The following is a 13,034-nucleotide window of genomic DNA, read 5'->3' on the forward strand; positions in this document are numbered from 1 at the left end:
GGTCGGTATTTGGAACTACCTGCAAAACCTAGGCGTGACATCGAAATTTATTGAAACAGTCCATCAGAAGTTCTTGTTTATCCCAGGTATCAGATAATGATGAAATGCTGGGAAAATGACCCGGATAAAAGACCAACATTCACTGATTTAAAAAAACAGCTTAAGGATATGGAGAACCAACACAAGGTAAGACAAAGGCACATTGTTTTTTAACTTGTTTTATCGAGAACGTCTGTTGAACTAGAGGAAACAATTAATTATTCACTCAATCATCTACGACCTTGCTAACTCATGCAATCACTATGAATTAACAACCTGGCAACGCCCTCTGGAGTAAGTTGCTCTGGAGTAACATCGAGCACGATAATATTAGATCCTTTTCTGAAGGCAGCGTGGCCGAGTGGTTTAGGGCGCTGGTATTGTAATCCGAAGGTCCCGAGTTCAAGGCCTCCACCCTGCCATTAGCGGGATTTGTTTCTCGGTTGTCCCGAGTTCAAATCCTGGCTCACACTTTGTAAATAGCCAACTGGTCTGCCTCCTGCCTCTATTTGTGTGGTGTAGCTGTAAGTTAACTTATCATACTGATGACGTAATTATGTTTTCATCTTAAGCGGCTGATCAACATGAAGATGTTCGACAAGACGCAGTTATACGCAAACGCCGAGGACTTGGTCGTGTAAACTAGCAGAAGTTTCATCACTGCCCAAGCAGCAAATATTCATTGATTTCGCTGTCAGTTTTCGTAGTGTAGTGTTTTGCTGGAAAATGGATAAACTATTACATTAGTCTTAAGCTACTAAGTTAAGTTTCTTTACTTGCTACCCTTTTTATTCCCAAGTATCTACGTATCTCGATAGACTGTCACATCATTGATTTTTGTCTCCTATTCATTCAGTGACTGATGCTCCTGTCAATTTAGATGCAAAAATTTTAGCAACTTTTAGACCTTTCTCAATTGACAAAGCTACGCAGATCCAGCTGAAGTTGTGCAGCAGAAAGGTCGTTTCAAAGTCACTGGAAAATTCCTCTCGCGCAACTTTCATTTAAAAAGAAAGAGTAAACAGGCATGTAAAGGAGGAAATACGATAAAAGAAGCGATAAAGGATAACGTAAGTAAAGCAGTTTCTTGGTAAAATACTGGGAGTTAACAGAGATTATAGGTTCTTAGGATTATTAGGAATAGAAGCATACTTTTGTTGATGTTACCGTATTAGCTATTGCTCTAGGCATGTATTTTCAAGGAAACATTTTCGACGTTTTAAGAAAAGGGCTACCAAACGCTTTACAAAAGCACGGTAGATTTGTATTTTTGACATTCTAAGTTTTAAATAGGTCGTTACTGTTGATCAGCAGTCTAAAGATGCGTGTGTACTATATTTTTTACAAGTAACATTTAAAGATTCCCACGCAATTAGACACGAAATGACAACAAACATTAAAAGAGCTTTTGAAACTTAGTAATTAGTTAAATGATTGGTTCTTTGGGTGTAATATTCGAGGGGAAATTGGCTTTCAAAAACTGCAATATTTCTTGGTGGCAAAGGTGCTAATGAGCTCTTATATTATTTGTAAAATGTTGAGTTATTAAACCCGCGTCACCCAAAAGTATTCAATACGGCAGGCTGATATTCCTTGGGACATGCAGTTAATCGTGCTGTGCCCTTTCAATGTTCAAAACTAATGTTTTTGTTGCTCTATTAGAAACTGTATCGCTTATGCTAATGAGGAAAATATTGTAAACAAAGGTACTCCTGTATGTAGTGACGTGTTTCAACGCAGTTACGTACATTATTCATTTCAATGGAATCGTTTTCATTCACTTTTGAAATTGCGACTTAGTAATAGCCAGGGGTGTACCCAGGGGAGTGTCACGGGTCCTCCCTTTCCGATTTTCAAATTTTTCCAATAAAGTCACTTTGAAACTTTTCAAATGAGACAAAAATATTCTACTCCATATTTTAAGACAGTACGTGCAATTGAGACCACGACTCCGACTACATGTCTATGAGCCTACCAGACGATAAATGCAAAAGTTGGTAGTAATTTACACATATGTAGTTTGTGCGTCTAAAAAAAAAAAATTACTTCTCAAACGTGACACGCTCATGCGTTCTGGAAGGCTTAATGATTAAACTTTATTTGTTGATGGTGACTTATTTCGTACGGGATATAATTCCTCCTCACAAAAAGTCTAGCTATGCTCCTGATAAATGGACATGATTTGACCACTTTGAAATAATCCTTCAAACGCGAAAACGATCTAAAATGATGAGACGTTCGCTGCATTTACAGGCTATTGATTTCTTGGCAGCACAACTGTTAACGCAAACTTTAGATTAAGTAAGTTTACATGGCTAATGTGTCAAATATTTTTTACGGCAAAAAATAAACTAAAAGTAACATGGGAGTTGGTTTTAAACTTGTTAAAAAAAATCACTGCAACCGTTGCAAACGGTTAAACTCGTTTCGTTTAGCATTGCATCGAGAATAGCTCTTTTCGTTGTAAGTTTTGTCTCCAGTATTTGGCCCTAATCGTTCTCACAACTTGAAACTAATTGTTTACTTCCCTCTGAAGAACCAACCAATTATAGTGTATGAGCGCAAAGCAAAAGACTGTACACGGTCGTGGACCTTTAATTCCAGCATAAATCTTGGATCTCGTTTCGTTCCTTTTAAGTTAGCGAAGGTTCATAACCATTCTCCTCATTTAACTATGGTGTGAGAGATCTTCGATTACTTTTTGAAATGATTGAACTTGCGGTTCAAAACTGCGTGACATGTTGCACATATGAACAATCCGCCAGTAACACTGCTTTTTTAGTGTTCTTCTTTCAGCACATTTCGGTCAAAATCAAAACTGATCGTGAGTTAAGCGTGGGACTTTCTACACTTGGCACCATCCTGTGTTTCAATCTGTATCTCATCAGTAAAATTTTCACATTTGCTGCTTCCACGTATTATTTAATTTAGTGACTACCTGTGTGACTATTGTATCAGAGCCGTAAATTGCACTTTGCACTATCTGAGATTGTTTCACTAGTTTAGTGTAGTGAGAAAGCATTGTGATGATTGTGCAGTGTTCGTACAATAATCTTCACTCTTAAGGTGGCTCAAAACAGTTTTCTGTTGTTTTTGAGACTTATAGAACTAGGTGCGATTTTTCAGGCTTAGAACGGTACTGTTTTGAATGGCTGTGTTATTTTTTTAAGGTAACTCTCCACTGTGCCTTTCGTTGTGTTCAAGTCATAAATTAAGGTTGCGCTGTCCTGTTGCATAGCAACAAACGTGACCCACTTTTTACCATCAATTGCATCTATCTTAAAAACAAAGCTGGTGACCCCATATTTTATATATATATATATATATATATATATTCATTAAATGTAGTTCAGGACTTCAGGAGTGATTCATCGTTTTATTGCTACAGACCTGTTTCGTATGGTCAACAAGTGACCACACTCATCAGGCAACATCAACGAATGACCGGTTAATTTAAATGCTGGCGGTTAAATACAAATTCAAATAGTTGCTAAGGTGCTGATTATTGCGTTACGTTATCTTAAGGTTTTTGAGTACATATCTGTTTCTGTGAGGGCACGAAGTTGCTAATTCATTACGTTTGTTGAGGCTACATAGGTCTTTCCTGCAGATTATTAGAAATTTTTCGTAAAGACATAAACTGCATTTTTTAGTTACGTTGTTGTAAGGCTTGGATTTTCTGAGGACTTTCCATGCTATATTGAATGGTTTCTTGGCGTCTTTCAGTTTCCATACATGTTTTGACAGTTCGGTGCTGTTTCTTTTGTTGACGTGTCGGAAGGATGTTGTATGATTTCTGAAACGTTCTTTGAAGTTTGTTGCGAGTCCTACGTATGATTCTGTTTCTGTGTCGGTTGTTACGGTTGCTTGGTATACCACGTTCGTTTCAAGGCATTTACCTTGAAGGGGGCATTCGTCTTTTGTTCGGCAGTTGCACTGTTTGTTGGGTTGTTGTGTTGGGGCTGTGTTGTAATCGGAGAGGAGCGTTTTGTTGTGTGACGAGATAATGGATTTCCGAAATCATATTTGAATTATTTGATTCATATTTGAATTTGAAGCAACTATTTGAATTTGTATTTAACCGCCAGCATTTAAATTAACCGGTCATTCGTTGATGTTGCCTGATGAGTGTGGTCACTTGTTGACCATACGAAACAGGTCTGTAGCAATAAAACGATGAATCACTCCTGAAGTCCTGAACTACATTTAATGAATATACTATGCTCCTCTAAGAGTTGAGCGCTTTTTGAAATCCATTCACCACAAGGAAATAGAATTTATATATATATATATATATAAATCTTTTTATTACACACATAAGAAGAAACAGGCAAAATTGTAAAAAAAAAAAATTCTGTGGAGTGGAGTTTTCTTAAATTAAAAAAAATGGAAATTTCCATTTTGGGGAAATTCCACTCCCCAGTTTTTTTGTTTTTGTTTGTTTTTGTTTTTGTTTTTTTTGACAATTTCGCACACGCATTCCGCTTTTGCTGTTGACTTTTCTTATGCATTAAAAAAGTAGAGTCATCGGATCCGTTTTTGAGATATTAGCTTCGTGGATAAGGTATTTTAGCACGCGTTCTACGCGCAAATTAAAATCTCGACTTTGCAAGTTAGCCTCTTGCGCACGCGTGAAGGCGGTCCACTGATCAATAAAGCCCGCAATTCCACACCAATAAACGCGAATAGTCCGCGAATAGTGTTTTCTTTTTCGCTGTTGTCGTTAGCAGCATAAGCGGTAAAAGAAAAGTATTATAAATACCTAGAGGTGAGACTAGCCAAGTACAAAGAACGAAGAACGATCCCGAAGAGTAGTTTTTTCCTGCTGTTTTTTAAGATTGATAGCAGGCGCGATCGATCGCAAGATGAATGGTCACTGTACGTGAGACTTTTCAAGGCTTGTAAATATTTTGCAAAGCCAAGACAAGCCAACATACACAGGAATTTCAGATAAGTAACATTCATACAATGCTTTGGCTATATGTTTCACTTCACTTACATGTTTCTGCACTAACTTGATCCATTCATTCACTAAAGGAAATTCTACTCCAATCAACAGTGTCTCCAATTTCCATGATGAGGGAGTTTTGTAAGTTTATCAATCCAGCGCATAATTTGAGAACTTTTTCCGCTCAACTTCTGAGGTAATGTGGAGCAAAGGTCAGAATGTTAATCTTTCAGACTTGCATTTGCTCTTTGCACATGAATTCTGCACCATGCATTTGTCTTGGGTAGCTCAATTTCTCTCATTAAATTTCCCATTAACAGACCTCCGTTTAAATCTGTACTTTTGAAAGTTATTATTTTCGTATTTTCGCCTACATGTTTCTGTTGTTAAACATTTCAAGCTCAATCACATTTATCAGGTGAGATATATAAGAAGCAAATAGTGCTGCAAAGAGGTTTGAGTAAAAGGACACTGTCATTCAATTTGGTTAAATCCGAATTTTACCTAATTCCATAATTTGTAATTTAATCGACCCAACAAGCATTTTTGCCTTTGCTTTTATCGTGTATAAAAACTGAAGGAGATGATGATGACGATTTTTGATGATATGTATTTCAAACAATGGAACCTTCAAATAAACATTATTTGAAGTTTTCTTACGAAGCACTTAATACGGGCATTGAAACTATTTGCGCTTGTCTGTGTTCACGATATAATTCTTTTCATTCCAAGAAACAATTTGAAATCTGCCTCTTCCTGTCACACGTCTAACACACGTGTAACAGAAAAAGCTCTTACTCATAAGCTGATAACAAGCTCGTATGAAACGTTTTCTTGTATTAACTCAAACGAGCGCCTTCTCCGTGCAAACGTTCGTATATTAATGAAGTGGTTGTTCTCGTCACCAGTTTGAGTTCATGAGTCAGCACCTCGTATTTGCCAACTGCATTGCTCTCATCCCCAAGTTCCTCAACCAGAACATTTCTGCTTTCATCGCCTCTAAGAACACGTGAGTATCCTAATACTCTTTGGGGTTTGAAATGTTGATTTTTGGTTGATCTGTAATGGGCGAATTGCGGAGATGAAGTGAGTAAAGTTGCTGTGTCGGTTCTATCGAGTACTGCGTCTGCGATCTCACAAGTAAACTTGATGCATTGGACATCATGGTTCGCGTTTGAAAAAAGCTCTGCCTGTCGGCCATTAACCCTTTAAACATTTGCTGCCCCTACGCATTTCCTGTTGAGGTAGTGGGGGAAGCTGTTAAAATATCAAGCAAATTCATCCCGTCCTTAATTGTCGTGACCACTCTGCTTTATAAAGCATTTGAAATTTGATGCTGATTAAAAATTGGCGAACAAAAATTGCTACTACTTTTTAAGGAAGTGCGTATTTCCTATTCTTATTTGTGACTGAGTCTCTCTTTGAGATTGCAGTTTGGCTTTCAAATACAAACTAAGTTCTGTGTGGGGAACATGGCTAATTTGAAGCTCTCATGTCTGTTCCTCCTCTGAACTCAAGACAAGAACTTTTTAGAAACGAATTTTCATACTTATTCTTCTAAATGGCATTCTCCATGGGTTGATACATCCTCGGGACGAAAGGCTCAAAATTGTGATGTGGGGAAAGCACAAAAATAATGACGAAAAAAAGTCATTGGAGACGTTTTCAGTTTTCTGAACTGGTGAAAAAAAGATCAAAAACTTCTTTGTAAGGCTAGTTGCCTATCAGCAAATGTTTTCATACTTCTCATTTAACCTTTCGAGACCAAATTTTCTCCGTGTCTGTTGTGGAGGGGCGCCAGTTATCCATTGTAAAAGAACACATTATGTATGTGTTCGCAGAAAATAACTTTTGTAAAAGGCTCTATCGCTTTCTTTTGTTAGCATTCCTCAGTTGGATTTCCCTGCTTGTATCTTAGGAGATCCTTTGGAACTAACCGCGCTAAGAGCCTGGTAAGTTGCGTCTTACAACAAAAACTAACAATCATGAGACCTTAATGTATATTAAGGGTGCTATAGCTATATAAGCCACCATTGGTCTCCATTTAAGGGAGATGGGGCTATAGAAGAAACCATGGGACTCGTTTTTAGAGGAGAAGGGCTATCAACGACACAATGGGTCTCGTTTAAAGGGGAAAGGGCTATAAAAGACACAATGGGACTTCTTGTAAAAGGGGGAAGCTATGAAAGACATGATGGGTCTCGATTTAGTGGGGGGGGGGAACTATAAAAGACATAATGGCTCTCGTTTTAAGGGGGAGACGCTATAGAAAACACGATGATTTCGTTTTAAGGGGAGAGTGGCTATTTAAGAGGCTGTCTCTGTAAGAATCGACCACTGATTTTACTTCGAAAATTCGATTTTTCTCATAAGCTGGGTTTTCGAAGCCCTTACCTAGTCAATCACTAAAATGAGTTTTATTTCATTAAAAATTCCAATTGAAGTTTTCTAGGATTGATTGAAGTTCGGTCTGCTCGACACAAGTTTCATGCCCGCCGAAACTGGAAAAATAGCACATATTGCCGGCGCTCTAAAAATAATATTCGCTCAAAAGTCTTAATTCCTTTTTTCAACTATAGATATATCATAGCAATTTTTCCTTTATTATGGTGGGTCCCATGCTTGTATAATAGTTTTGACCAGTTCCTTGTTTGTTTTCTGTTACTCTACGTCGAGGCCCCATTATTGGGCGAATAGTTTTGATTCTGGTTACTGCACTCTGACTGAATCGAACCACCAAGGCTGGACAAACACCTATACATTAATGTCTACTAAATCCATAAGGCATCATTTCTAGTTAACACTGCTGTTCCTCTCTAAAAGAGATGGGTAAAATAGCCAAAGTAGGGTGGAAACTGAGAACACATGCCTGCTTAGAGAAATGTGGCCCATGTGTTACGGTTATTTGGTTGATTACCTACATTTGTGCCCTCCCGTCTACCTACTTACCTGCCTACCTACCTACCTGCCTACCTACCCGTCTACCTGCCTACCTGCCTACCTTTGATTGGCTGGAAAATGCGGACAAAGAGGCTTGTTGCTAGAGAAAATTGTTTTCTTGTACACCTTGTGCGTATCCTGCAGAAACTTACCAAATGGAAACATTCGCGAACAATGGTAGGTCTGGTTCAGTTTTGAGTTTTCCTTTTATTCCATATAATGTCCGCTCGCTTTGAAATGGTCTCGCCTACATTCAACCTTTAACCGCAAAATGAAGAGTACTAGAGTTAATTACCCCTCAATAGCTTTCGCTTGAATGTCACACTTTAGGATTTTCTCCACATACTCAAAAATTAGAACCACCATGTACAGCCTAATAAACAGCGCCACAGGAAAGTACTGCCCAGCAGCATTCATTTGAATGATCACACTTCACGATTTCATCCAAAGATACCAAAAGGCCATTTTACAGCTCTGTGCTTAGTTACCTGGCCCACGGATGCAGGCGAGGCTGAAGGTGACCTGACTTTGGTACAGACCTCTCTGCTTTTCTTATTTAAATGCCAACTAGTTAGCATAAGAACAAGTTGATTTACACAACAAAATCAGTGAGGTCTATATCAAAACAAGGTCACCTTCAGCCTCGATGCCATTCAGAGGCCAGGTCACTAAGCAGACAACTGTAAAATGGTCTATTGGAACCATCTTTTACTGCATAATAAACAATACGACAGGAAAGTACTGCTCTGTAGCTTTCATTTGAATGATCACACTTTAGGATTTCACCCACAGACTCAAAAGTTAGAACCAACTTGTACTGCATAATAAAGAGTACCACAGTTACGTCCTGCTCTGTAACTTTAATTTCATGTGTGAACGGCCTCACTTTAGGATTTCATCCACTGACTCAATAGTTAGAACCACATTGTACAGCAGTACAGGTACAGTGCCACTGGAAAGTACCGCTCAGTCGCTCTCATTTGAATGGCCACACTTAAGATTTCATCCATAGCTTCAAAAGGTACAACTACCTCGGGCCGAGTGTCTAAACACTCACACGCAAACTCGAAAAAGAGATTTCCCACGGAAAAGTAGGGAGCGATGAACAGTCAAGCGGAACGTAGCACGTTCAAAGAGGTTAAGTGAGCTCCTTTCCACTCTTCGGAATCATCAGCGTACAACTCTTTTATTTGTTTAGATGCTTGCTGTATTCAAGTCGGCGCCGATTTTGAAGCGCGCTTTGTAAGTGAAACATGAGGTGCTTCAGTTGTACGTACTCAAAGTGAGTCGATATATTTATAGATTCCCGTTCAAAGCTATTTGTTTCTGATATTTTCATGTACCACTGCAATTATTGTCTTAACGGAGGCCATGTTTGATCTTTGTCGTTTGGTATTTCTTGTGTGCCAGTGGCTTCTCCTATTAGCTCCGCCAAATACCGCAGGATTTCGTATACAAGCTCTTGTAACATAACAAACGTACACTATATTTGACACTTCGCAGTGAAGGTTGGGTGTGTGAATCGTGCATCGAAGTCACTCTTGCGTCCAATTCCAGCACTCTGCCCACTCTGCCCACTCTGCCCACTCTGGATTCCCCAACTCTGAAAGAGGTTAACATCTTTCACTTAATATAACTTCACAGTAAAAGACAGGGGTTTCTCAGCCGGGCATTTTTAGTTTTTCTTATAAAAGGAAGTAAGCAGAGAAGAAGAAAACAACCGGGCAAAGTCATGGCTAAGTCTCGCTTACAGCCAGTCAATTTTCCCGGTGCCTGGCCCTTAAAAAAACCACTGTCTATAACAGAGCGACAAAAATCATGACAGCAAGCCGCCACAAGCCGTACGTTTCTGCATATGATCATAACTATCACAACAAGCTGACCGTTTTCAAACTAGTGCTTAGCCTAAGCCACTAAAGATCAAAACACTAATCTCACTGGTATTTAAGTGTAAACGCAAGCTAGTTACATTGGTAACAACATGACTGACGGATGAGAAACAGTGTAGCTGGTAATAAAAAATGACTTCTGGTCTCGTTTTCACTAAAAGTCGGTATCACTGCGCACATGGTTAGAACTGTGCTGACTAAAGTGATTGGAAGCCTCGCCTCGTTGTTCACTAGATTGAAGTTATGGCGACTGAACTGGTCCTGTCTGAAGCTATTTTGCATGTTTTAGCTCACCTCAGGGTGACTTTTTGATTCTCCTTCAGCTGTTGAAAGCTCAGACCAAATATTTGGTAAGAGAAACTGGAGGAAAAGCAACATGAAGACCATGCTGGCCATTTATCAGAAATTTCGACATCGGTTGAACGACGACTGGACCTATGGTAACGGCGAGTTGGTAGAGGCTACGGATATAAAGAAGCTATCTCCTGCTATTTTGGTCCCCTGTAAAATGCTAAAAGATGTCTTTCAATCAAGGAAAACCCAAACATAATGAAGCTGTTTATTTACTCAAGACTGTGTTACTGTACTGAGACTAAATACTGTCTTCTTCTGTTACGGATGGAAAGGATGGAAAAGAATTGCATTTTGAAAAAAAAAGGAGCCTAAAATTTTGAAATTCTCGCAGGTCATATTGACGCCATGGCTACAAATGTACTGTGGATGACTTTTCCTGCAAAAAATCGATTGCCATCTTTCTCCTACATTTCAAGGAATGTTTTGACACGAGTAAAAGGTTACTGAGTACCATTTCTTTGTAGTTTTGGACGGAAAACAGCAAAATCCCCATGTAGTAGTAGTAGTAGTAGTAGTAAACTTTATTTAAGTGTCAGTCGTTCTAGCGTTTTACACACTAATTGGCGACACCAATTAAAGAAAAATTAAGAAAAAAAAACATTAGAATTTTCTGAAAATTGATTCCCTTATTCTAAATAAAACTCTAGTTAAAAACATGTTTAAAAACATACACTTATTCTAAACAGAACTCTAGTTACAAACGTACTTAAAAACATACACTGATTACATGATTATGAGCATTTTCTAAATTAACTATTGCATAAATAACAGTTCTTGCAGCCCCCGTCTTCAATTAAGTACGTTAAGTTTCTTTTCCTTATCCGACGTTTAAAAGTACTCACACTATCCATACCACGTTCCTCCTTTGTCAACTTTGACCACAAAAAAGGCCCAAGATATTTCAGAGAATGACAGAGCCCCCTTAAGAATAAAACTTGGAGATTTGCTTCGTGTAAGAACGGTTAGGCCGTTACTTAGGACGAGGTAGTAAAATAACGGGGCGCCGTCAGTTGATGTTGCATTCTTCGGATTGTGGTTATGGTGTGGTTCCATTTTGATTTTTTAGGGCCAGCAACAACAACAAAAACACAACCTTTATGTGTACTCATTGTACATAAATATAGTGAAATGAAAGAGGTCCTAGTTCTGTTGTATTTTTAACTCGGATAATGGCTATGCCAGCTGGTTCTCCTACAGCCAGGTTTACTATGTTTATTTGAATTATTTGTTTCTTATATTCGGTCGGCCACACTAGCCTTTGTGCTTTGAATACTGCCAGGGTAAGTAAGGTAATTTATTTTTATAATTCATGTCTCATATTGAAAAATGCCTGTAATGGAGCCCCTTCTAAGTTTTGTGAGTTTATTACTGTTGTTAGAGCACTGGTCCGGTATCGCAGAGGTAATGGGCTCGACCGTCGCACAAGCCTGATTTTTTTGCAGGCTATATTTTCACTACTGCTCAAGTAGTGTTAATAACTGCGAGGTCACATACACGCTCATTCTTTAGTCCGCAGTTCAAATATATGATTTCATAGATTCACATTCATCTAAGTTTTTAATCAATTTAACAGATCTCGACGCGCGCCCGTGGGATTTCCAAGCAGAGGAATTCGCGTTGCGCGCATGCGTCGACCGCTTCAACAACAGGCGATATGGCATTTAGAACGGAGACCGCTTAGGCGATAACTGTGAAGACGACGAGTATCTACCAGTAGATAACGACGTGTTGAGCGTCCTGGGAGAAAAGATCGAGTTAAATAGCGAGTTTAAGAATAACTACGAGCGATGGCTTGACCGTGAGGTGTTCTCGGTGTCAATAGGCTGAGACCAGCTTTGTATCTGTGAGACGTTATGAGTGTAAGAATATACCACGGAAAATTGCTGTCAAGCAAATGAGCTGTTTCTCAGACACTTCAATCTCAGGGAATGAAGTTCCGCTCATGGGCATTCAATGCACTGATAACACGCATACCGTCGTTCTTAACTTGAGATACGAGAAGGACCGCTAAGCAACTTCTTGCTTTTTCGTCAAAACGCTTGCCAGAGGTTAGACTCGGAGGTTAGAAAGTACTATGTATGTTATTTGGTAGGAAAGAGGTACTTCCTAAGTCTGACTAAAGAACAATAGTTTCGTTACCCCCTTCATTGTTTTCTTGACTTCTCCGTTGTTCCTTGTAGAAAAGGTTTTGTTTTCATTAGTCTTTAAATAAAGAAGGCACGAAGCTATCAAACAGAAATAATAATTGTGTTTTGACTAATGTCTGTCTTTAACTTGGTCAGCGATCATACTGCTGTTTATCCATGATACTGATCCATGGATGTTTTTGGTTGTGGCTGGGAAACGCGAGTTCAGCGCGATACATCACCATCACTATCTCGTTCGCCATCACCGTTATCACCTCCGTCACCATCACCACAGCACTTTTTTTGTCCAACTTTTCGTCGTCATTTTCACTGTCGTGGTGATCGCCACCACCATCACCACCATCATCACCACCACCATCACCGTCACCATCACCAACACTATCACCATTACCATTACCACCACCACCACCACCATCACCACCACCACCACCACCACCACCACCACCATCACCGTCAGCATCACCATGTCCTTTACCATCACCGTTACCACCACCACCACCACCATCACCGCTACCATCACCATCACCGTCACCACCACCACCATCACCGTCAGCATCACCATGTCCTTTACCATTACCGTTCCCACCACTGTCACCGAGACCGTCACCGTCATCACCAGTAGCGTCACCATCATCATCGTCATTAACATCATCAACAAGAACAATAACACCGACGTATTTCCCGTCCTCGTTTTCATCTTGAATATCATTCTGTGAC

At 39.3% G+C, this 13,034-nt stretch overlaps 1 protein-coding gene and 1 long non-coding RNA gene across 7 annotated transcripts in view; both read left to right on the top strand.

The window, feature by feature from the left end:
- LOC145492241 (uncharacterized) overlaps positions 1-13,034 on the top strand; it is a 629,788-nt gene that overhangs the window by 558,348 nt on the left and 58,406 nt on the right. For 4 of the 5 annotated variants that reach the window (XM_081471598.1, XM_081471600.1, XM_081471601.1 and 1 more), the window contains one exon: positions 87-176. The exons of the other annotated variant lie outside the window; for it this stretch is intronic. The gene's annotated coding sequence lies outside the window, so the exon portion shown is untranslated. Of the gene's footprint in view, positions 1-86; positions 177-13,034 lie in introns of those variants that run through there. 5 annotated transcript variants of the gene reach the window in all.
- LOC145492532 (uncharacterized) lies at positions 4,574-10,618 on the top strand. 2 transcript variants are annotated; one of them, XR_014050002.1, is made up of 3 exons: positions 4,574-5,996; positions 6,871-8,104; positions 10,140-10,618. It is a non-coding gene; the product is annotated as an uncharacterized LOC145492532 (long non-coding RNA). The 2 variants fall into 2 exon arrangements; XR_014050001.1 differs by having other exon boundaries at positions 4,574-8,104.

Source organism: Orbicella franksi, chromosome 7, assembly GCF_964199315.1.
Source record: "Orbicella franksi chromosome 7, jaOrbFran1.1, whole genome shotgun sequence".
In the NCBI taxonomy this organism is placed as follows: Eukaryota; Metazoa; Cnidaria; class Anthozoa; order Scleractinia; family Merulinidae; genus Orbicella; species Orbicella franksi.